At 48.3% G+C, this 26,253-nt stretch overlaps 1 protein-coding gene across 4 annotated transcripts in view; it reads left to right on the top strand.

The window, feature by feature from the left end:
• Positions 1-26,253, top strand: part of LOC132823131 (fibroblast growth factor receptor-like 1) — a 163,533-nt gene that overhangs the window by 26,602 nt on the left and 110,678 nt on the right. The window contains exon 1 of one of the 4 annotated variants that reach the window (XM_060836678.1): positions 8,781-9,138. The exons of the other annotated variants lie outside the window; for them this stretch is intronic. The gene's annotated coding sequence lies outside the window, so the exon portion shown is untranslated. Of the gene's footprint in view, positions 1-8,780; positions 9,139-26,253 lie in introns of those variants that run through there. 4 annotated transcript variants of the gene reach the window in all.

Below are 26,253 nucleotides of genomic sequence, written 5' to 3'. Positions count from 1 at the left end.
TATGTGACTTCAAATATGTCACTGGAGTGACAGTGAAGGTTAGCAGCTCTGTAGAACCTGTGAGAGTTCTCTCCAGCACAAGTGTATATGGCTGTGATCAATCACAGCCTGTCATCACCGCATCACAACAATACATCACTGTGACAGGCCCAGAAGCCAGGGCCTACTCATTTATCATCTCCGCCATTACTGACAGAGTCCACAAAGCACCAAGCACTTTGTCTGTCAGATGGAGGCCTTGCACACTCTCTGAGCCATTGAATCGAAGTGTGGCTGACCAGGGATTTTAAAACAACATTTAGATGGCTGAGGCACAGGTTCTTAAAATAAAAAAGGACATGAGTTCAGAAAAACCGTCGTGTTCCTTGTTCCAGGAGTGTCCAGCCGTGCAATCCAGACTCAGCCCCCACCCCATCTCTATAACCCCGCATTTGCCATGGCTAATCTACCTAATCTGCACATCCTGATGCACCATGGGGCATGGCCAGTCCATCTACCTGGCACACCGGAGCAGGGTGGGATGGTCTGCAGAGGGTTGGTGCAGACTCGCTGGGCTGAATGGCCTCTTGCCACCCTGCAGAGATTCTGGGATTCTGTGCAGGAGTTGGCACAGGTTTATAACTCCCCTAAACCGGGAGGCGCAGGAACCCTGCTCCACGGCATGTTGGTTTCACAGATCGGTTTTGTTAACATTAGCGTTCTCGTTTGGCATCTTCCGAAATCAAAGAGCCTGGAGTTGAAGAAAAGAGCAGACTGTGTATGGGTCACCTGGTCTTGTCATGAACACCTCGTGCAACAAAGACTCTATTGACTCAGTGTTGCTGTCACAAATGATTAAGTAGCCAGTGTGTGTCCTGTGTGAATAGAATGAAGTTTGAGTTGATTGGCTGTCAGTACATACATCACTGCTGCACCAGTAACCTCTTTAATATCTACGCTCTGTGTTGCTGATGAAGGATGTATTTTTTACCAGGTTGCTTTCAGAAGTGTGGAGCTATTTCCTTGTGACTGATTGACCATGCAACACTCTCTGCGTGACTCATTAACCCCTGCCCTGCTCCCCATAAAGCCCCTACCACCACCACCACCACCACCACCATGTGACGCAGTAATCTCCCACCTTGTCGTTGAGTAACCATCACCAGTAGAGTGTGAACGAGAGTGCAGGGCGATGGATCAGTGCTGTCCTATTGCAGCTCTGCCACTGGGTTGGACTTACGTGACACGGGAAGACTGCAGTCCTTTCAGCCAGTGAGTCAGTCAGCGAAGGAACCACACAGTTACAGGGTTGGGGTTGCACAGTGTTAGCATCATACAGCAATAATAGATCACACAGTAATAGGACTGTGCTGTTACAGGATCACAAGACTGCATCATTACAGGGTGAGCTAATGACTCTGTAACAGTGCACTTCTGTCATTAACTCACCTGCACTAATACTGGTTTAGACCCACAGTAAAAGGGCCCTTTCACAGAGGGTCTGGCTCAGTGTAAGTCTATTGCTGCCTGACCTGAAGAAGAGTTATACCTGAAATGTTGACTTCTCCCCCTCCTGATGCTGCCCGGCTTGCTGTGCTCTTCCAGCCTCCTGCCTCTCTACCTTGGATTCCAGCATCTGCAGCTTTTTTGTCTTTGACTTTGTGATAGAGCAGATCTGCTGCTGTCTGCTGGGCCCATTACTGGAGGTCAACACCCTTGCCTTTACCTTCTGGGGTTAGAGGTCACGGCACCATATTCAGGGACAGCAGCAGCGCAGACATTTAATCTCTGCAAGCATCAGTCAAACATCCAAGACTTTCAACTCCTTTCCAGGTAGTCCTCCACCCGTGGTTAGCCAAGAATCCCTACAATGTGGAAAGAGACCATTCAGCCCATTGACTCTACATGGACTTTACGAACAGCAATCCACCAAAACCTACACCCCTACCCTGTAACCCTACATTCTTCATGGCCAATCCAGCGTGCCTGCACACCCCGGACAGTATAATCATGGTCAATCCACCCTAGCCTGCACACCCCGGACACTATAATCATGATCAACCTACCCTAACCTGCACACCCCGGGCGCTATATCATGGTCAATCCACCCTAACCTGCACACCCCGGACACTATATCCTGGTCAATCCACCCTAGCCTGCACACCCCGGACGCTATATCATGGTCAATCCACCCTAACCTGCACACCCCGGACACTATATCCTGGTCAATCCACCCTAACCTGCACATCCCGGACACTATATCATGGTCAATCCACCCTAACCTGCACACCCCAGACACTATAATCATGGTCAATCCACCCTAACCTGCACACCCCAGACACTATATCATGGTCAATCCACCCTAACCTGCACACCCCGGACACTATATCATGGTCAATCCACCCTAACCTGCACATCCCAGACACTATATCATGGTCAATCCACCCTAACCTGCACATCCCAGACACTATATCATGGTCAATCCACCCTAACCTGCACACCCCGGACACTATATCATGGTCAATCCACCGTAACCTGCACACCCCGGACACTATATCATGGTCAATCCACCGTAACCTGCACATCTTTGGACTGTGGGAGATAACCATAGCAAACCTGCACAGGCACGGGGAGAACATGCAAACTCCACACACACAGTCGTCTGAGGCTGGAATCGAACCCAGATCCCTGACACCATGGCAGCAGTGATAGCCACTGAGCCAGCAGGCCGCCTAACGTACATCCATTCCGCTGCAGCCTCCTTCCCTCAGCGATCCTCTGTGCCTGTGCCACCTTAGCTATTGCTAACCATTGTCAATCATGGCCTGGCAATGACAACGCTCTCCGAAAAGGACAAAGCAGTACCACCTCACTCCAACCTCAGGCAAGGGCAGTACCTCACCTGCTGCACACCTCAATGTGGGGGTCACTCTGAATGCAGATGTGGCTCACTCTTGGACAATGGATCTGGGAAGGGGATCTTAATTCCAAGGGGCCAGCCTTTTACTTTTTTAAGATCTTATTTCTTATCTTTTCTTTTTTATATGTTGTACATCAGTTGTGCTTATATCACCTCCACAGCACCCATTCATGTGTATGAGAGTGAATGAGTTCATGTGTGAGAGAGTGAATGAGTTCATGTGTGTTTGTGAGCGAGAGCATAAGTGTGAATGTTTGTGAGTGAGTGAGAGCGTGTGTTCGTGAGTGCATGATAGCACGTATATTCGTGAGTGAGAGCGCATGTGTGTCTGTGTGCTCGTGTGTTTTTGTGTGTGTGTGTATGTGTGTGTCAGTGTGTGTGTTTGTGTGTCTGCACGCGTGTGTATATTTGTGCGTGTGTGTCTGTGTTTGTGTGTGCATGTTTGTGTGTGCATGTCTGCGCGTGTGTGTATGTTTGTTGGTGTGTGCGAGTGTGTGTTAAGTGCAGGGACTCAGTGAGGACAAACATGTGCAAAAGATTTTATTCAATATTTCCAGCAACAGGGAAACACCCGTGTGACCAGGGAGCCAGGAACAAGGAAGGCCTGATTGGGGACAAAGGACGATAAAATGTGGAGCTGGAAAAGCGCAGCAGGTTAGACAACAGAGTTCTGTGTCAGGACCTGACCCGAAGCGTCGATGTTCCTGCTCCTCTGATGCTGTCTGACCTGCTGTGCTTTTCCAGCTCCACATTTTATCAACTCTGACTTCCAGCACCTGCGGTCGTTACTGGCTCCTTTAGGAGCAATGCTGGGAAGAAAATAAAGTGGAGGGGGTAGGAATGAAATTAAAATGGAGTTGGGAGGGTGGGGGCAGGTGCAGTAAGTGGATGTAAAGCACTCCAGCCCCTACAGCGCCCGCCTCTCTCTGAAGGCATTGACAGTATTAATAGACACCATGCCCTTCATCTCCAGGGACACCTGGGCCTGAAGGTAACCACGGCGATCGGCCCTAATGGCCCCCTCCAGGATCTGCTGCCTGTTTGTGGCCAGGCCCAGGAGTAGCCCCACAGGAGCTCCTCTTCCCCCCACCCCCCACACCCACCCCTCTGCCTCAGATGCCCAGGTGGGACTGAAGTGTGACCAAAAAAATAGCAGAAGGTTCTTTGGGTAACTAAAAAGGGAGGAGCTGGCTTTTATTGAGCATGAGTGGCATGCAAAGCCATGAGAGAGGATTTCCTGACCCTTGTCAATGCTCTTTCAGTTTGAATCTGCTCCCACTGCACAGGCACCTGTCTGAGAGGGGTCCTTTGCCGTCTTGCCTGACATCCAGAGAAATGAAGAATATGTGGCAGATCTGAGGCCAGCTGTGACTCACCAATAACCTGTTCCCTGCTCGCTTCACTCCTCCGTGTCATTCGCTCGTTTAGGTTTAATTGCTCTGGTCAGGGACCAGCACAGTGCGCAGTCCTGTAAAATTCTTTAGGACCTTACTTGGATTTAATCATTAACGTCCATAAAGTAAATGACTTAACAATGTCATTAGACCTGTCCACAATGGAATTTCGCGTGACTGCATTAACCAGGTTGGTATTAGGAAAAGACTTTTTAAAAAGTCCCTAAAGTAAAAAGGCGAACTGCAGAGGCTGAACATCTGAAACAGAAATTGCTGGAGAAACTCAGCAGGTCAGGTAGCATCTGTGGAGAGAAAGCAGAGTTAACGTTTCAGGTCCAGTGAGCCTTCTAGATGACACGGCAAAGGCTATAGGTCCAGGCTGCATCACAGCAATAGTCCTAAAGACTGGTCTCCAGAACAAACTGCCCAGCCAAGCTGTTCCACAATAGGTACAATGCCATGCACAATATTTCCCAGATATCTCTCAGTCAGAAGAGACAGGAGAATTCCTCACTGGTGAATTATCACACCATCGCGCTCCTCTCAATCAGCAACAAAGTGATAGCATTGTTGATGAAGTCCATCCAGCGACACTCCATTGCAATACCCAGCTCATTGAGACTCATTTTGGGTTCTGTCAGAGCCACTCAGTTCCTGGCTTCATGACACCCTTCTCCCAAAACGTAGACGTTCGCAGATCAGAGTGATTGTCCTTGGCACCAAGGCAGCACTTGAGCAAACGTGGCATCAAGGAGCCCTGGCAAAACTGAAGGGACTGAGAATGAGGGGGGGGAAGCGCTCTGCTGGCTGGACTGATGCCCGTTACAAAAGGAAGATGGTCTGGTCGTTGGAGATCAGTCAGCCCAGCTCTGCAGGAGTTCCTCAAGGGTAGTTCCGAGACCCCGAGCCATCTTTAGCTTCTTCCTCAGTGACCTTCAGTCCTTCAGTAGACTGGGAGGGGGCTTGCTCGTTCAGGATTGCAGTGTCCTGTACCTTTCAAAATACCTCAGATACTGAACCAATCTGTGTGCAACAAGTCCTGGATGGGATCAAGGAATGCAATGGCATTATCCCCAATTACCGGCATCCTGGGGTTACCACTGACGTGGATGTTTAACGTTGTCCCTCTAATAGTACCTACAAGTTGTGACCTCTGAGGCAGCCCTGACTCCCCAAAGCCTGTTCCCCCATCAGCAAGGCACAAGTCAGGAGTATGATAGAATACTCCCCACTTGCCTGAATGAGTGCATCTCCAACAACACTAAAAAAACTTGACACCTTTATGAAGCTTGGTTACTAGCTCAACGGTTAGCACTGCTACCTCACAGCACTGAGGACTTGGGTTCAATTCCAGCCTCAAGCAACTGTCTGTGTGGAATTTGCACATTCTCCCCGTGACTGCGTGGGTTTCCTCCAGGTGCTCCGGTTTCTTCCCACAGTTCAAAGATGTGCAGGCTAGGGTGGATTGGCCATGCTAAATTGCCCTGTGGTGTCCAGAGATGTGCAAGGCTAGGTGGGTCAGGACCCCATTTGGGGTGACAAGGATGAGATGGGCTGCTCTTCAGAGGTTAGGCATAGACTCAATGGGCCAAATGGCCTCTTTCTGCACTGTGGGGATTCTATCATTCAACCATTTTTGACAAAGCAGCGTTCTGTCCACCGCCTTTAACATTCACTCTCTCCAACGTCGGCATGGAATGGCTTCCATCTACAAGACAGATGGCAGTAGCTTAGAGCCTCCTTTGGCAGCACCTTCCAAACCCGAAACCTCTAGGTAGAAAGACAAGAACAGAAGATGAATTGGAACAACAGGTCGTCATCTTGACTTGAAACCACATCCCGATTCCTCCACTCGGTGAGTGAATGGGTTAAAATTGACCCACATTCTCTCATCCTGAAAACAGAGTTGTAGCAGCAAATGGTGTGTTTTGTCTGAAGGTGCAGCTGGTGAGTCTAATTGCTCACAGTCTGTGACTGGGTGAGATTTTATTCAGGCAGAATCCCCCCCCAGCCCCAGCCCCCTCGCAGATGAGGGTAGGTGCTGCTACCAGTGAGCTGTTTTAACTGAAGTTTGAGGCAGGTTACTCGCTGAACGGTGAGGGATTTACAGCTTTTCTTTTCCCAGTTGTGCCAGGTGATCCCGGTTAACTTTCCCACCTGGTGTGGGGGGTGGGGGCGGCTGATGCCTGAGAGGTGAGATGAACTCAATCGGTGCCCACCAGGAAGGTTGCAAACTCAGACCTGCTGGTCTGCGTGCCACACACCCTGTTACCTTCCAGGGGCACAACTCCTTGTAGGTCTGACAGGTGGGAGTCTGTACTGATATCCCCTGCTTTTCGACAGTTCGCTTGACATCACTTCACTTTCACAAAAGACCTACGTTAGTACGGGTTACAATAATCGAAAGAAATCTGAAGAGGATTTTCACTTTCACGACAAAAGGTGAAATCTTTCCCACATAATTCAATGCTTCTTTTCCTCCTGCCATTTCAGCTTACGGAAGGTTTCTTGGGAACGCTCTACTTTCAGATAAAGAGGGATACCTGTATTTTTTTAAAGATTAGATTAGATTCCCTACAGTGTGGAAACAGGCCCTTCGGCCCAACCAGTCCACACCAACCCTCTGAAGAGTAACCCATCCAGACCCATTTCCTCTGAGTAATGCACCTAACACTATGGGCAATTCAGCAAGGCCAATCCACCCTAACCTGCACATCTTTGGACGGAAGCCCACGCAGACATGGGGAGAATGTGCAAACTCCACACACAGGCTGGAATCAAACCTGGGACCCTGGTGCTGTGAGGCAGCAGTGCTAACCACTGAGCCACCATGCCACCCATTATTTGAAAGCAGGTGTCTATGATCCCTCTAACCTGAGTATTGCCCCCTTTCCAGGAGTCAACCTTCTTGATACGACTCCAGGAGAAAACCATAGGGAAACTAAAATTGTGACGTTTTTGATTTCAACATTTTTATTTATTCGTTGCTAAAATATTGGATGGAGGCACAAGCTTTGATTGACTGACCGGGCAGCCAATTGGGTGTAGAGGAATCCATTCGATTCCCAATTGGCAGGGGAAGCTGCCCTCTGTGAGGGTCAATGTCTCACTGACTAATGGCAGGGATGGATGGCACGGTGGCTCAGGGGTCAGCACTGCTGCCTCACAGCGCCAGGGACCCGGGTTCAATTCCAGCCTTGGGTGACTGTCTGTGTGGAGTTCACATGTTCTCCCCGTGTCTGCGTGGGTTTCCTCCGGGTGCTCCGGTTTCCTCCCATAGTCCAAAGATGTACAGGTCAGGGTGGATTGGCCATGGGAAATTGCCCCATAGTGTTCAGGGATGTGTAGGCTACATGCATTAGTCAGAGATAACTGTAGACTAATAGGGTAGGGGAATGGGTCTAGGTCGGTTACTCTTTAGAGGGTCAGTGTGGATTTGTTGGGCTGAATGGCCTGTTTCAAAACTGTAGGGATTCTATGAGTATAGGGGTGCAGTGGTTGGCAATGAGAGGCCCCCATCGGGGAATCAGATTGTACAACCTCTGCTGGCCTGGAGCAGACCCTCAGGGCAAACCGTTCCTGAGTTAACCTCCTTGTTATGATGACCATTGTTTACTGACCAACACTCTCTCTCACCCAAGTTATAAAATGCTATAATTGAAGCTAAAATCTACTGGGCACTCTGTCAAACTGTGGTTCTTGGTAATATACACAGATTAAACAGCATTGCTAAATGTTCAAGAGATGACTACATGCTCTGTCAATGCTCCCTATCAATTGCAAATAGGTTAGTTTGTGTAAAAAAAGGGACAGGAGTAGTCCATTCTGCCCCTCAAACCTGTGGTGCCACTTAGAAACAATGAATCTGCCTCAGATTTCAAAGTAACATTAACAACTGATCCAGTAAGCCTTGACTCAGAACCGAGTACAGATTCTGATTTAAAATGGGTGAATTTTGTGGGTCAACTCCAAATGTTTGAAATGAGCTTCCATTTCTTTAAATTTAGTTTTCTCTTCAACCTGTTCAGAGATGTTATCATGTATCTCTGGAGCAAGGTGGGACTTGAACCTGGGCCACTCAGTCCAGGGGTGGGGACTCTACCCTTGCAAAGGGTCTGCCATTGGAGGTGAGGTACAGATTGGGAGTGGCATGCGGCAGCGATACGAGGAACCCTGAATCTCTTGTCCCAGCCCTCCTAGCGCCCGTGTTTCACTAGTTAACAGCAACAGTGCTGCGGTAACCAGTCAGGTCTTTATTGTTCAGTGTAAGTCAGCCTTAACCAGAGCACCATGAGCTTGGCCGAGGTCTTGTTTGTACAGCTGTTGAGATGATGGTGCTGGTTGCATGCCTGAGGTGAATAAGGCTGAGAGAATGGCTGTCAGCTGACTCCAGATCTCAAAAGGTCTGTCTGCAGAAGCTGCTGGTGGCCAGTGAGGAGGAAGGACGGGCAAGGGCTCTGAATGCTGCATGCGTGCGTGGTGACAGACACTGCACAGGCTGCTGAATGGCTCTCAGACTTCAAAGGAACATTTGGCTCTTCCTGAAGGGAAACCTGCGGATAATTTAGATGGTCCAGATTCCGACCTGGAATCAGTCGATGCTATAATGAAAGACCTCTGATTACCCAGACACCTTCCGTCAGTTATAAATAGAATCACCCTTATTCGCTATGGCCACCCCTCCCCCAAACCCTTTCTTAAACAATAGCCAGACTTACTGAATGACCTCCAAATGAAGGAATTACTGACAAGTTCCTACATTTTTGTAGCACTGACTTTAACGCCTGTCAGAATCAACTCAAATTACTCGGGGATTAACATGCAAATGAGACTTCAAATAAAAAGGTGAGTGTTGTTTTAATTAGGAATGTGACAAAATTCTGTCTTAATCAAATGTAAGCATTTGCAACAACCCTCACCCCATGTAAAAGGAGCACTACATAACGACTCAACCTCCCCCCCCCCCCCCCCCCCTCAATATTCTGTTCCTTATTCAGAGTGGGTCGGTGGTCCGAACAACAGCAGCTTTCACCTCCAGGTGGTATAAATGCAATTGATCATCGGCAAGACACACTTTGACAAATCCTGTCCTGATCAGGTCTTTCCAGAGAGATTTTTCAACCAAATGACCAGTTTATGGCTTGTCCATTTTCGGGAGATCACCCAGCTCTCTCTTTTCTGAGCTGTACGTGCAGTGTTCTAGACTTTAGACCCTATTAGCTAGCTTATACATTGCCTCCAATAGCTCCTGTCCCCGTTCGTCCCAAAAGGAAAGCCTGACCTCTTCCTGAGGGAGAATTGTTTCTCCTCACAAGAGTTCCATGTTCCCCTCCCTTCTTTCTCTTCATATCTGCATCTGTGTGCTGACCTCCTTTCAATTAGATTGCCTACAGTATGGAAACAGGCCACACTGACCCTCCGAAGAGCAACCCAAGACCGACTTCCCTTTGACTATGGTATCTAACAGTACGGGCAATTTAGCATGGCCAATTCACCTGACCCGCACATCTTTGGACTGTGGGAGGAAACCGGAGCACCCGGAGGAAACCCACGCAGACACGGGGAGAATGTGCAAACTCCACACAGAGAGTCACCCGATGCTGGAATTGAACCGGGATCCCCGGCGCTGAGATGCAGCAGTGCTAACCACTGTGCCACTGTGTTTGGTTGTTTTCCTTGAGATTCTTACACACTTGATGCAACTGCAAAACGCCAGCTTCTGTGAACAGCCAAAATTTATTAAGCAAGTACAAGCTTTGGCAGATCACTTAACACTCCTCACAATGCCTGTGAAGCGTGTCAAGAGAAGCTCTCTGAGCAAAGGAACCAGTTCTTCCTTAACACAGTACAACAGTCTCACATCACAGTCAGTAACACTCACACGACAACCCCCAGCCATTCCCCCACAGTCACATACCACTCGAGATACAATGTAGTGATCACATGATTTCCAGAGATAATGTGATCACATCATTCCTTAATGGCAAGACCTGGTGTAAATTATCCTTTTTTTTGTAACTGTAGGGTACGGTCAGAATTTTAACTGCAATGTTCTTATTGATTCTGATTACGGGATGATGATGCAAATGGTTCTAAATGGCAAGGGATGGGAATGTAAATTCCTTACATTCTACCTGTAAGACAAAGACATCCCACCCTAAGACGGAGGCATGTCACCCTACCCAGGGACATCCAATTTCCTGCAGGTGTGCAGAGCAAATTAACCCTTTAATATCACACTTTCTCCTCCAATGTCTTTGCCAGCGGTTCTCCTTTATGTCAGTCATTTGCACACAATCACAGAATTGTTACAGCACGCAAGGAGGCCATTCAACCCATCTGCTCTTTGCCTCCAAATACAACTTTAACCTGATCCATTCCTCAGCCCCCTCCCTGAAACCATACTCTCCCTTCCTTCCAACCCATTCACCTCTTAAATGCTTTGATGGAATCTGTTTCTGCCACACTCTCAGACAGTGCTTTCCAGAGTTTAGCTCCACTTTCTTCCTCGTGCTTCTTTCGACAATTACTGCAGATCTGTTTCCTCTATGTTTTCAATTTTTTCCACCAATGGGGACAAATTTTTCCCAACCCACTTTGTCCAGATTCCTCACGACTTTGCAAAGCTCTGTCAAACCTTCTGTCTGATTTCATTTCAGCCAGGAAATAGTCGTACCTTCTGTGATGTGAGTCACTGCCATATTAGAGAGATTCTACGTGAACAAGACAGGCTTAGTTGGGTGATAGATCAATTGGTTGCATCAAATGTATAACATCATACTGACCTGGACAGTTTTGATAGCATTTATATTCTCATGTTGTCTCTTCAATGTCAAGGGTGTGCAAGGATAGGGATACGAAACAGGGTCAGACTTGTTGGTCATGATCTCCATAGCCGAATACAATTTGTTCAATTCCATTATTCCCAATGGATTGAGATGAAAATCTGCAGGAGTCCTTCGTGCAGGGAGAGCCAACATGGATTAAAAAATGATGAGGATCAAGAGTCCCGCGAGAAAGAGAAAATATCCGATTGGAAAGTAAAGATTAGAACGGGCTCCCTCGCAAAGCTCCCCAGACATATCCCTCCTTATGCCATTACAAAGGAGGAATTTAGGTGGGAAGGTCTTCCCAATAGCATCCGGTAAATTCAGTGCTGCCAATAGAGAACCATCGAGCAGCGAAATCAACGTTTCGGGCAAAAGCCCTTCATCAGGAATTTTGGGCTTTTGCCCAAAATGTCGATTTCGCTGCTCCTTGGATGCTGCCTGAACTGCTGTGCTCTTCCAGCACCACTAATCCAGAATCTGGTTTCCAGCATCTGCAGTCATTGTTTTTACCCAATAGAGAACCATGTTCAGAGAATCAGGATTGTCATCCCAAAATGTTTTCATTTAACACTGAATTTAACTTCATGTTTATGTGTGTTCTTAGTGTAGTAATTGCAATAAAGTCAGGCAGGTAGGCCTCAGGATGTGAGTTCTCTGATTGACTGGGGCTGTTAATCTGGTCCAACCGGGGAGCCCTGGCTGACACACAAGAACAGGAGTGTCAAACACCCAGTTAGGTCTAAGAGCACAATCAGTGTCAAAGACCCTCCATTTGTTCATAAAGGCCGACTTGAAAATGGGATCCCAGCCTCCGCGGAGTTATTTCAGTAGCAATGGGAGTAAAGTGCATTCCTGTGGAAATTCACTCGTAATGGTCATCTTTGCGTTAGGGTAAGCATTTCTTACATCATGTCTTTGTTTGGGAAGTTTGAGCTATTCAATCCTGCCATCAAAGGCTGGGCCCAGTATGTGGAAAGAATGGGTTATTTTTTTCTAAGTAAATGACATTGGAGCGAATAGAAAGCAACGAGTAATTCTCCCGACAGCTTGCGGACCCACAGCTTTTTCAGTTATTAGGAGCCTAACCTTCCCAGAGGCACCAGATACTAAAACCTTTGAAGAGTTGACAGATTGTCAAGAGAGACACTATCAGTTTTACTTGGTAATTTGGGAACCGGTGGAATCTGTGTCAGGATTTTTGACAAGGTTAAGGTGACTGGTAGAGGCACATCACTCTGGTTTGCATTTTAGTGAAATGCTGAGAGACTGTTTGGTATGTGGGATTAATGATGTAACCATGCCAACTAACTGAAACCCAGCTGGGCTTCAACCAGCCACTGCAACTGGCTTTATCATTAGAAAATAAGGAGCATATGAGTTGCAGGGTATTCCGATGGAAGTGGACATCCTCGCTAGTCCAACTCAGCTTGGGGGGCACCACTTGAGTGAAAACAACTGCATAGCCTCCCTCAGGACATATTCTGAACAGAGGGACCCTCGGTCAACCCCCAGCAAAACCCTAAACGAAGCCAAGCCTCCGTCAAATGGTTCACATTTTCTTCAGGATCTAGGCTGGCAAGCCATTGTAGTTGTTTCCAGGTATGCAGGACGTGAGACAATGAAGGAGTCCCACTCGACCTAAATGGAGTAAGAAACCCCATAGACCTCAAGCAGGAGGGTACACACTCTGGAAAGCCCACCTACATGTGGCTTGGGACAGTTACATTGCTTAGCAACATCCAATTCAGAGCCAATCAAGACAAATGTTTGGTTCAGTGGTCAATACTGAGGCGGCCATATCAGTGATCGTGGAATCAGTCTTTAACAAACTTCACTCCAGACTCCAGCCCTTACATTTGCACAAGGTCTCGATAGACTGAGACTCAATGCCCGAGAAATCCCATAGATAACGAGTAAACTTTGGTTCCAGTCTCTTCTGAGGAGCAGGTGGTTCAGTTCCCACTGAGTGTAGGAAAAGGTTCAGGACCAAACCTGATGGAGCGCAATTGGTTGAGAAAGATTCACCTTGATTGGCTCAACTTTTTCTCAATTAGAAAATAGCTGCCTGAGTGAAGTCCTAATTAAATACCCGGGCGTTTTTCAGGCAGGTCTCGGGATTATCAAAGGAGCCAAGGCCACCTTGCATGTTGACCAGGAAACAGTTCCGTGATCCTGCAAGGCCTGCCCAGTGCCATTTGCCTCACGGGGAAAACGAGAGACAGGAATCAGGGGGGCTGGAAAGTGAAGGAATCAAACCAGTGCAGTTTGGGAATGGGCAGCTTCGGTCGTACTGATTCTGGTATGCAATGGTTTGGTACACCTTTGTGGGGATTTTAAACAAGGAGTAAACTGCTTTTCACAGCTTTTCAGTGGATGATGGAGAACATTTTTACAAGGTCTACCCCTGGTTGCCACTTATCTGGATGATTGTGTAATAACAGGAAAGATCAGTTAGGAGCACTTAGAGCACTTGGACACAGTCCTTTTGACGTTTCTTCCAAATGGGCGTGTGCCTTCGAAGGGAAAAATGTGTCTTCCTGGCACCCCAAGTGACCTACTTGGGCTAAAGTGTTGCTAAGACTTGGTTACACCCGTTAGAAGATAAAGTGAGGACACTCAAAGGTATCCCACATCAGTACTGGAGCTTTGGACTTTCCTTGGCCTGGCGAACTATTACGGAAAGTTCATACATAACCCGGCCTCCATCCTGGCACCTTTGCATCAACTCTGAAAATAAGGGTCAGCCTTGGAAATGGTCATGTCGCCAAGCGATGGCTCTCAGGGAAGCGAAGGAACAGTTTACCATCCTCTAAGGTGTTGGCACGCTATGGTCCGAAGAGAGGTGTTGACATGCAATGACTTCTTGTAGAGGGTAGCATTAGGTGGCAATGAAGAGATAAGCCCAAACGCATGTGCTATCCAGGACTTTGTCTAGTGCAGAGTGTAAATACGCCCAGATAGAGAAGGGAGGTTTGGCAGTCATAATTAGTTAGGAAGTTCCACCAATATATTTATGCAAGTCCATTAGTAATAGTAACAGACACCAAACCCCTGCATGGTCTAATTAGAGGACATAGCAGTGCCACCCATAGATAGCTATAGATCAAACTCAGTGATGAGCTGCGATGTTAAATGCATAGAATTACAAATTGGAACACCATCTGGGAGGCCAAGTAGCAAATGCAGGTGCATTGAGCCGCTTCCTGCTGCCAGATACACCACTGGCAGTGCCGCTATTGGAAGAGTCCCTCATGGTTTTAAACTTTCTGGACATTTCCAGTCACAGCTGACAATATCAGACTTTGGAAGCGGAAGGATCCGGCCCTGGGAAAACTGAAACAGCTGGTGGTGCTGCGGGACACCAAAGGGCCATCACACCACCGGAACTGAAACCTTCTTTGGACCCAGAGAGGCCAAATCACAGGAGAGGATGGCATTTTATAAGTGACTGGAGCAAGAGTGATTGTCCAGAGCAAAGGTCGCTGCCACATACTGGCTGAACTCCAGAGTTATCCAGGGGGGGGGGGTTTCCAAAAGGAAGATTTTGGTGAGAAGTTAATGTCTGGGTGGTCAGGATTGGATGCAGACAGGAACGCGTTGGTGGGGCTGTGCCCAGAGCGCCAAACATTACTGCCAGGAGCTCTCCGACATTCATGGGGTTGGCCAGATAAACCCTGGACTCGGTTAAACATCAGCCATGTCTGTCCTTTCATGGGCCCAATATTCTTAGTCATTATGGATGGACACACACACACAGTTCATTCGTGAAATGTGGGGATGACAATAGAAAAACTGCATGTATGTTTGCAGACCCCCAGAAGTACTGGTCACAGGTAATGGGCCCTGTTTACCAGCAGGGAATAAAGCTGAATGGTATTTGACATATAAGGACATCATCCAATGTTGTGGCGGAAAGAGCAATCCAAACTGTGAAGTCACGCTTAAACAAACAGCCTTCACCTTCACTCAATACCAAACCGTCCCGGTTCCTGTTTGATGTCGGACCACCCCTCGTGCAACGACAGGGAAAGCTCCAGCAGATTTGCTAACAGGGAGAAGACTATGCGCCAGGTTAAATCTGATCTTCCCGGACTTTTAGGGGGGTTGGGGGTGGGAGGTAAAACAGCATCAGGAATGTCAATGCCAGATACAAGACTCCGCTAAGCGAGAGAGAGACCATTTACTTCAGGGGATAAGGCTTGTCGTAGGAATCACTGGACTGGGCCTGCACGGGGAAGGGGCAGGGTTGAAGCAAGGTCAGGTCCAGTGACTTGTGGAGTTCAGGAAGATGCAACAGTCCTGAACAAACGCATGGACTGTATGAAAGCTGCAAACTTGCAAAGGGTGTGGGAGCAAAACATACCCGGTTCCATGACCGCTTTTCCAACTGTTCTTGAACCCATGGGTTCTCTCTCTCCATTAAGTGTGGAAGACAGCTCAGAATCTGAGATGGACACAGTGGATTTCACCGCCTTGATGTTTTTACTGCCTGAAGAAGAGAATGAATTTCTCCGGAGACGCTCCGGGCGCAAGAGGCGAGCTACTGTGTGATACATGCCGCCCATATCCCAGGCAGGGCTGGAGGAACCTGACCCGGTGCTAAAACGCCCCAGGAGGAGCTTTAGTAAAAAAGACCCAGTCTATGTCCTCAGACCCAGAGGGGGAGGGATGTACTGATTGTAATGAGGTCAGCCAGGTGGATCAGAGAGAATCGGAGTCCCCTGATTGGTGCTGTTAATCTGGATCAGTCAGGGAGCCCTGGCTGACGGATACAAACAGGAGTGTCAGGGGTTCTGCTCACTCTGAGAGCTGGCTCTGAGGGAGCTGGATCAGCATCAAGGACTCTCCGTGTGTACATGAAGGGGGACTTGGTGATGGGATACTGGCCTCGGGGTGTTATTTCAGGCAGCATTAATCAGGAAGAATCTTGGAATCCCTACAGTGTGAAAACAGGCCATTCAGCCCAACGACTCCATACCGACCCTCTGAAGAGTATCCCACATAAATCCATTCCCCTACTCTACTAGCACATCCCTGAACACTATGGGCTATTTAGCATAGCCAGTTCACCCTAACCTGCACGTCTTTGGACTGTGGGAGGGAATCGGAGCACCCGGAGGAAACCCACGCAGACACGGGGAGAATGTGCAAACTCCGCACAGACAGTCGCCTGAGGCTGGAATTGAACCCGGGTCCCTGGCGCTGTGAGGCAGCAGTGCCAATCACTGAGCCACTGTGCTGCCCAAAGAGAACTATGGTCATAAGTCAGGTCAGTGGAATTGAGGATTATCAGATCAGGCATGATCTCATTGAATGGTGGAGAAGGCTCGATGGGCCGAATGACCTACTCCAACTCCTACATCTTAAGGTCTTAAGATCTTAACATCTGATTTCAATCAGGCTAGCCCGAGAGTGGACAGCTGTCTGCTTGTTCAGTCAGGGCAGGACTTGTCTGTTGTACAAACCTGATAAGCAGTGTATTTGGTAAGATAAGGATGTTCACAATAGGTGACTCTATATTAAAGGAAGCTTCCTAATTACATTAAAGACTTTTGACAGCAGCAACCCATCTCGGGAACAACCCGTTCTAAATCTGTCTGAATTTGACACTGCATTGCCTTTTTTATCCCCTCTTCGTACCCCACAATAACCTTAGCAGTTAGTAACATATTTTCGTTAAGTGGAAAGTGCTATTCCCGGAGTGGGGTTTCATACGTGTTTCAGGAAGAGAGGGGAATAGATGAGGCTATACCTCATACTTATTTGTAAAGGGGAAACCATTTGGTGCAAGGAAGTTTCAATGGCGTTAACATAGTCTCAGACAGTCAGCTCAGGACTCTCAGCAATAGGACTGTGCTTTCATAGCCATAGAGTCATACAGCACAGAAAAGGCCCATCAAGTCTGCACTGACATAACTTATTTCCAAAGGCACAGTAATCCCAACTTCCTGCATTTGACCCATATCTTTGGAAGTTATAATATATCAAATGCTCATCCAAACAGCTTGTTTAGAGGGTGTAAGGTTTCCGGACTTTGTTACTGTCCCAGGAAGCGCGTTCCAAATTCCAGCCACCCTTTGAGTGAAAAGGTTTCCTTCTGAATCTGTCGCCCTTTACCCCAAAAGTACACCCTCTTAATGATGGACCCATCAACCAGAGGGGACCAGCTGCTCTCTATTAACCCTGCCCATAGCCCCGCCTAATCTTATAAACTTTTGATTGAATGATTAATCTTAAAAAAAATCCTTTTCAGGAGGGGTGGCGTTGTTGCTTTCTTCAACGTTTTTCTGATAAATCAGTTGCAATTCATCACGAGCCAACCAGGTTTCAATTATGTGTAACAAGTAGCAGTGTTGAAAATCGAGTAATGGGGATTATTCCAAGGCCTGTTTTTAATTTGGTTTTGTGTATAGCGAGGCTGGGTCATCCCGAATGACAGCAACAAGAAGGGATTTTCTTTTTCCCTCTCCGATCTTCCCGCCAATAACCCAGCACGGATCAGTAAAGATTTCCCAGCAGCACCCAGTGAGTGCAGATGAGAGATGTACTGAGGGACAAGTTCCTGAGGGTTTTCATGTGACGGTGTGAGTGATTACACACGAAAGCTTGTGAAAACTTTGACTGAAAGTTTGCAGTTCTGGTGCGAGCTACAGAGCAGGCAGAGTGGATCCACACTGTGCGGAATAAGATGAATGAGTTTTATTGGATGCATATTTGAACAGTCTTTCACATCCAGTAGGACTGTGGTGGCAAGGCAATTGAAGATTAGCTCAGGATTTCTCTTCTCCAACAGCTTTCCTTCAGGAATGTGATTGAATTCAAATATCAGAAATGCACTGGAGACCCAGTGGGGCCACACTGGCTGGTAGATACAGTGGAGACCCAGTGGGGCCACACTGGCCGGTAGATGCACTGGAGACCCAGTGGGACCACACTGGCTGGTAGATACATTGGAGACCCAGTGGGGCCACACTGGCCGGTAGAAGCACTGGAGACCCAATGGGACCACACTGGCTGGTGGATGTACTGGAAACCCAGTGGGGCCACACTGGCTGGTAGATGCAGTGGAGACCCAGTGGGGCCACACTGGCCAGTAGATGCAGTGGAGACCCAGTGGGACCACACTGGCCGGTAGATGCAGTGGAGACCCAGTGGGACCACACTGGCCGGTAGATGCAGTGGAGACCCAGTGGGACCACACTGGCCGGTAGATGCAGTGGAGACCCAGTGGGGCCACACTGGCTGGTAGATGCACTGGAGACCCAGTGAGGCCACACTGGCTGGTAGATGCACTGGAGACCCAGTGGGGCCACACTGGCTGGTAGATGCACTGGAGACCCAGTGAGACCACACTGGCTGGTAGATGCAGTGGAGACCCAGTGGAACCACACTGGCTGGTAGATGCACTGGAGACCCAGTGGGGCCACACTGGCCGGTAGATGCACTGGAGACCCAGTGGGGCCACACTGGCTGGTAGATGCACTGGAGACCCAGTGGGGCCACACTGGCTGGTAGATGCACTGGAGACCCAGTGGGACCACACTGGCTGGTAGATGCACTGGAGACCCAGTGGGGCCACACTGGCTGGTAGATACAGTGGAGACCCAGTGGGGCCACACTGGCTGGTAGATACAGTGGAGACCCAGTGGGGCCACACTGGCCGGTAGATGCACTGGAGACCCAGTGGGGCCACACTGGCTGGTAGATACATTGGAGACCCAGTGGGGCCACACTGGCCGGTAGAAGCACTGGAGACCCAATGGGACCACACTGGCTGGTGGATGTACTGGAAACCCAGTGGGGCCACACTGGCTGGTAGATGCAGTGGAGACCCAGTGGGGCCACACTGGCCAGTAGATGCAGTGGAGACCCAGTGGGACCACACTGGCTGGTAGATGCACTGGAGACCCAGTGGGGCCACACTGGCTGGTAGATGCACTGGAGACCCAGTGGGGCCACACTGGCTGGTAGATGCACTGGAGACCCAGTGGGGCCACACTGGCTGGTAGATGCACTGGAGACCCAGTGGGACCACACTGGCTGGTAGGAACACATGTGGCACAGTGAAACCTTTCTCCATAACTGGCACCTCTTTTTTCCTGAGATGATGATAATGAATCTTAGCCCTACCCAGATTCTGACCTTTATATAATGAACAACTTCTGCTCCAAGTATGGTTTGATCAATGCCTTGCACAAATTCAGCATCACAGGGACAGCATTGGGCTCTGGATCATTCATACTTTTGGTGTGATAAGGTCCTTCAGTTTTAAAAATGATATCTCCCTCTAGATTGGCATTGCTCGAGGCCCCTTTAGTTGTAACAGTGTCAGTGTGTGTCTAATGTCTGACAGCAGAGTCCACAACAGGCACACTGTGACATCAATCAGCACGCACAGTTAAACATGACACACTCTGTTCCTCTCAGACACGCACATCATGTGAAAGGATTATCAGTTACTTCTCGGTAAAATGCTCATTTATCTCTTCAGGCCGCGATCGGACCACAATTTGTTAAAATTAAAATGTTCTTCATGGAGTGGCGTGGCTGAAGCCAAAAGACTTGCTGCTTTAGACTTCTGCATTAATACATTGACATGGGGGCTTTGCGTCCACATTGAGTTCAGAGCCTCAGCTATGAGCAATGCAGTCAGTCCCTGTCCTGCTCTGAGAGCAGGAGAGTATCACACAGAGTAGGACCTACTGCCAGAGGACAGAGCAGAAGGAGGAAGCAAGGAGGTCTCTGTAGAACACCATATCTGCAGTCTTTTTCTTTTTAAAAGAACGCTTCCTGTACCTGGCTTTCAGTGAGAAACAACATTTCAATATCTGATCAAGGTGATCACTGAGATCTACCAACTGATACATCCTCAGAGCAAGGAAAGGATCACAATACCCCCTAACTTGCCCGAGTGACTGTGGCTCTCAGCAGGTATGTGTTGCTATCATAGTAAAGAGCAATATCATTCTGTTAGCAGGACATTGCTGCATAAGGAGTGCCTCTGTAACTCCTCACAAAGTGAGACACTTCACTCGCTCTCTTCAGGCCGTGGGTTCACAGGGATTACGGACTAGCCCATTCTGTAGGATGGAATCAGCTGCCTGCGCATTGCCTTGTGGGCACTGTCTGTCAAAATGGAGATGAAAGGACTCCATTCCCTGAATATGCACCTCACATGCCAACACAGGCAGTACCTGAGTAAATATCAGTATCCTGTTAGCGATCGTGGTCTGAGCCTGTTCTCTGTGCCACCCGACACCCACCACAAGCCAAAGGTTGATTGATGGGACACATGGCTTATCTACACCTCCATCCGCCATGACCAGGGCCTCCAAGCCCTCCGTTTCTTCCTCTCCCGATGTCCCCAACAGCACCCTTCCACTGACACTCTCATTCGTTTGGCCGAACTGGTCCTCACCCTTAACAATTTCTCCTTTGAATCCTCCCACTTCCTCCAGACCAAAGGGGTAGCCATGGGCACATGTATGGGCCCCAGCTATGCCTGTCTCTTTGTTGGCTACGTAGAACAGTTCATCTTCCGTAATTACACTAGCACCACTCCCCACCTCTTCCTCCGCTACATTGATGGCTGCATTGGCGCCACCTCGTGCTCCTGCGAGGAGGTTGAGCAATTCATCAACTTCACCAACACATTCCACCCTGATCTTAAATTTACCTGGACCATCTCTGACACCTCCCTCCCCTTCCTGGACCTCTCCATCTCCATTAATGACGACCGACTTGACACTGACATTTTTTACAAACCCACCGACTCCCACAGCTACCTGGATTACACCTCTTCCCACCCTACCTCCTGCAAAAATGCCATCCCGTATTCCCAATTCCTCCGCCTCCGCCGTATCTGCTCCCAGGAGGACCAGTTCCACCACAGAACACACCAGATGGCCTCCTTCTTTAGAGACCGTAATTTCCCTTCCCACGTGGTTAAAGATGCCCTCCAATGCATCTCGTCCACATCCCGCACCTCTGCCCTCAGACCTCACCTGTCCAACTGTAACAAGGACAGAACCCCCCGGTGCTCACCTTCCACCCTACCAACCTTCGCATGAACCAAATCATCTGCCAACATTTTCACCACCTCCAAAAAGACCCCACCACCAGGGATATATTTCCCTCCCCATCCCTTTCCGCTTTCCGCAAAGACTGTTCCCTCCGTGACTACCTGTTCAGGTCCACGCCCCCCTACAACCCACCCTCCCATCCTGGCACCTTCCCCTGCCACCGCAGGAACTGTAAAACCTGTGCCCACACCTCCTCCCTCACCTCTATCTAAGGCGCTAAAGGAGCCTTCCACATCCATCAAAGTTTTACCTGCACATCCACTAATATCATTTATTGTATCCGTTGCTCCCGATGTGGTCTCCTCTACATTGGGGAGACTGGACGCCTCCTAGCAGAGCGCTTTAGGGAACATCTCCCGGACACCCGCACCAATCAACCACACCACCCCGTGGCCCAACATTTCAACTCCCCCTCCCACTCTGCCGAGGACATGGAGGTCCTGGGCCTCCTTCACCGTCGCTCCCTCACCACCAGACGCCTGGAAGAAGAACGTCTCATCTTCCGCCTCGGAACACTTCAACCTCAGGGCATCAATGTGGACTTCAACAGTTTCCTCATTTCCCCTTCCCCCACCTCATCCTTGTTCCAAATTTGTCCTACATGCCTAGCTCCTTTTCCACCTATCCACTCCACCACCCTCCCTGACCTATCACCTTCATCCCCTCCCCCACTCACCCATTGTACTCTATGCTACTCTCTCCCCACCCCCACCCTCCTCTAGCTTATCTCTCCATGCTTCAGGCTCACTGCCTTTATTCCTGATGAAGGGCTTTTGCCAGAAATGTTGATTTCGCTGCTCCTTGGATGCTGCCTGAACTGCTGTGCTCTTCCAGCACCACTGATCCAGAATCTGGTTTCCAGCATCTGCAGTCATTGTTTTTACCTCATGGCTTATCTGCTGATGACAGGGCAGGGCAGTGGCTCAGTGGTTAGCGCTGCTGCCTCACGGCGCCAGGGACCTGTGTTCGATTCCATCCTCTGGTGACTGTCTGTGTGGAGTTTGCACATTCTCCCCTTCTCTGTGTGGGTTTCCTCCTACAGTCTAAAGATGCGTAGGTTAGGGTGGATTTTCCATCCTAAATTGCCCATAGTATCCAGGGATATGTTGGCTAGGGAGGATTGGCCATGCTAAAAATAGCCCTGCACTGTGCAATGACTCCTCTGTTGCCTCCAAAGTGGTTATTGCAGCAGGTCTGTCATGGGAGACAGTCTTTTCCACCGTCTACCAGCCAAGAAACTGAGGGAGAAGTGGAGGGACAAGGGTCTGGGCTGTATCTAACATAATGATTGAATTAAGGTAGCAATACCATCATTCCTCAGTCGTGTGCAATCCCAAAATCCTTAGCTTCCTTCAGTTCCTGCCCGTCGCGCTCTCCTCACTCCCACAAAGCAAGAATAAAAGTAAAAAGTACACATTCCAATCCAAATTTACGAGTGAAATCATGTCGTGTTGCACAAATGAATCACCCTTGCACCTTCTCTTAGTGTCCTTCCTGTAGGTGGTTTTTGCTGGTTGTGCACAGTGCGATCCCAGTAGTTGTAGTGCGGCTGGTGAAAGGTTGCTAATTTCCCCAGACAGAGGCTGCAGGGAAACAGATTCTGTCACAGAATGTGGGCATCATTGGCAAGATCACTTCTTGTTGCCCATGCCCTTGAAACTGTGTATGCCAGGAGGCCATTTCAGAGGATAATTAAGAGTCAGCTACGTTGCTGTGGTGTAAGGGTGGTAGACTTGCTCACCTGATAGTTTCATGGCCATCATTACTGAGTAACTTTCGGTTCATGGATAGCTGGCACCAGTACCGGGGGAGAAGAGAGCTCTTCAGGTGGAATGGACTTCACTTGAACTGTGTTAGGGCCAATGTCCTAATGCTTAGGCTGTAGAGTGAACTTTAAACTAATTGAAGAGGGGTAGGGTTTGGGAGAGGGAAATGTAGGCTTAGTAAACAGGAGGATGTGGCAACATTATAGGGAGCAATTTGGATAATGATATCTAGAGTGTTCAAAAGGAAAAACGATTACAGGGAGGCAAAAAATGATAAAAAGGCAAAATTAATGGCTGTTTACCTGAACGAGCATGGTATCAGGAGGAAAATAGATGAATTAGCAGCAAAAATGCAGGTTAATTGGTATGATCTTAAAGCCATTGTGGAGACATGGTTAGAAGGAGTAAAAAATGAGGTCTGCAGATGCTGGAGATCACAGCTGCAAATGTGTTGCTGGTCAAAGCACAGCAGACCAGGCAGCATCTGATGAAGGGCTTATGCTCGAAACGTCGAATTCTCTATTCCTGAGATGCTGCCTGGCCTGCTGTGCTTTGACCAGCAACACATTTGCAGACATGGTTAGAAGGAGATGTGTACAGATCTAATTGCCCAGTTATAGGAAGGATATGATTAAACTAGAGAGGCTTCAGGAGAGATTTACCAGGATGTTGCCCAGACTGGAAGTTTGAGTTATAAAGAAAGGCTAAATAGGAGGTTGAGAGGTGACTGTGTAGAGGTTTATAAAATCATGAAGGGTAAAAACAGGGTTAATGGTAGCTGTCTTTTCCTTAGGGAGGGAAACTTCAAGACTAGGTGGTACATTTTTAAGGTGTGAGGAGAAATATTTTAAAAAGCCATGAGGGGCAGACTTTTACACCGTGAGTGGTTCGTGTGTGGAATGAATTTCCTGAGGAAGTGTTGGATGTGGGTACAATTACAACATTTGAAAGACATTTGGATAAGTACATAGATAGGAAAGGAATGGAGGGATATGGGCCAGGAGCAGGCAGGTGGGACTAGGTTAGTTTGGGATTATGGTCAGCATGGACTGGTTGGACCAAAGGGTCTGTTTCCGTGCTGGATGACTCTTTGAGGAAAGGCTGATGGGATAACATTGTTAGTGCGAGGTGGAATAAGTACAACAGCAAGAAGTAATCTTGGATTGGATAAGGTAGAAACCATAGAGGTGGAAGCCAGAAATGGGAAGGGGAAGAAAATACTGGTGTGAGTAATTTGTGCCCTCCACCTCCAACAGTAGCTATGGGGTGGAATAAATCAGGAGATAATGAGGGCTTGTTAAAAAGACAATACATTAATTATGGATAACTTTATTCTTCACATTGATTGAGATAGTCAGTCTGAGAGAGGTCACCTTAAGGAAGAATTCATGGAGCATGTTTGGGACAGTTGTCGAAAACAATCTGTTGTGGATCCAACCAGGGATCAGGTTATTTTGGATCTTGTGATGAGTAATGAGGCAGGGTCTAATAAATAATGCCAATGTATAAGATCCTCTCTGAAACAGTGAGCACAACATGGTAGAACTTAGTTTGAGAGGGGGGATCTTGGGCCAGAAACAACTGTGTTAGACTTAAATAAGGGTAATTTAAAACAAATGAGAGTGTATCTGGCTGGAGTGGGCTGGGATGGAGGTTGGCTGCAAAACCAGTTGAGGAACAATGGCAGACAATTCGGGAAATAGTTAAAGGCTCACCTCGAAGATTGTTCACAATGACAACAAAGGATTCCAGGTAGGGAATGAACCAACCAGGGTTAACTGGGGAAGTTAAGGACAACATCCAATTCAAAGAGAAAACATACAATGTGGTTATGCTAACTGGTAAACCAGAGGATTAGGGAATTTTAAAAACCAACAAAAGACAATCAGAAAATATACTTTGAGGGTAAGCTTGCAAGTAATATTAAAACAGAGATCAAGAGTTTTTTTAAATATCTAAAATGGAAAAGAGTTTACTGATGAATCTCCTACTATCCCTGAGAGTGACCATTACCCAGAAACCTAACTGGACTGCTCACATAAATACAGTGGCTACTAGAGCAGGTCAGAGACTGGGAATACTGCGGTGAGTAATTCACCTCTGACTCCCATCATGTCCAAAACAAAGTCAGGAGTGTGGTGGAATACTCCCCACTTCCCTGGATGGCTGCAGCTCCAACAACACTCACAAAGCATGACACCATCCAGGACAAAGCAGCCCGCCTGATTGGTACCACATCCACTCCCTTCACCGCTGATGCTCAGTGGCAGCAGTGTCTACCATCTACAAGATGCACTGCAGAGACTCACCAAGCCTCCAAATCCACAATCTAGAAGGACAGGGGCAGCAGGTACATGGGAACACCACCTCCTGCAAGTTCTCCTCCAAGTCACTTCCCATCCTGACTTGGAAATATATCACCATTCCTTCACTGTCACTGGGTCAAAATCCTGGAATTCCCTCCCCCAGGGCATTGTGGGTCAACCCACAGCAGGTGGACTGCAGCGGTTCAAGAAGGCAGCTCACCTCCACCTTCTCAAGGGGCAACTAGGGACAGGCAATAAATGCTGGGCCCAATCAGTGATGCTTGTATCCCATAAAATGAATGAACAGAAAAATGTGGAAAAGTTGTTTCCCCTTGTGGAAGAATCTAGAACCAAAGGATGTAAACTCAGAATAAATGTCACACATCTAAGAGAGAGAAAGGAAGAATGTTATCTCTCCTAGGGGAGTGAATCTGTGACATTCTTTACTGCAGATGGCTGTAAAGACTAGCTTGTTAAGTATATTCAAGACTGAGACAAGGACATGTTTAATCAGTGAGGGAATTTAAGGTTTACGGGGAAAAGCAGGAAGGTGGAGTTGTTGCGGGTGATCAGATCAACCATGATCTCCTGGAAAGGTAGATTGGACTTGGTGGGCTGAATGAATGACTTCTATTTCTTATGGTCAGTTCTCGATTTGTTCAGACGATCTCAGTTCTGGGGTGAGGAACTGAACCCACGTCCCCAGCGCATTAGCTTTGGCCTCTGGATTACTCGTCCAGTGACGTTGTCATTTCCTCTGCTCCACTTGCACCTGTTGGCCTTGGCTGGCAGGTTGGAAAGGCAGCAGCAAGGGCAGTGATGAAGGGAGAGGGGCTGCGGGGAGTGAGGGAACACATGCTGTCATAGTGAGAAAGGACAGCAGCTTCAAATGCTGTTGGGGGGAGTCATTACCACTTCCCCGGTCACTCGCTGGACAGTAAGTAGCTGCAGCATTATGACTCCAGCCATAAGCAGC

The sequence above is a fragment of the Hemiscyllium ocellatum genome, chromosome 16 (genome assembly GCF_020745735.1).
Source record: "Hemiscyllium ocellatum isolate sHemOce1 chromosome 16, sHemOce1.pat.X.cur, whole genome shotgun sequence".
Taxonomy (NCBI): domain Eukaryota; kingdom Metazoa; phylum Chordata; class Chondrichthyes; order Orectolobiformes; family Hemiscylliidae; genus Hemiscyllium; species Hemiscyllium ocellatum.
This window is presented reverse-complemented; position numbering and strand designations above follow the sequence as displayed.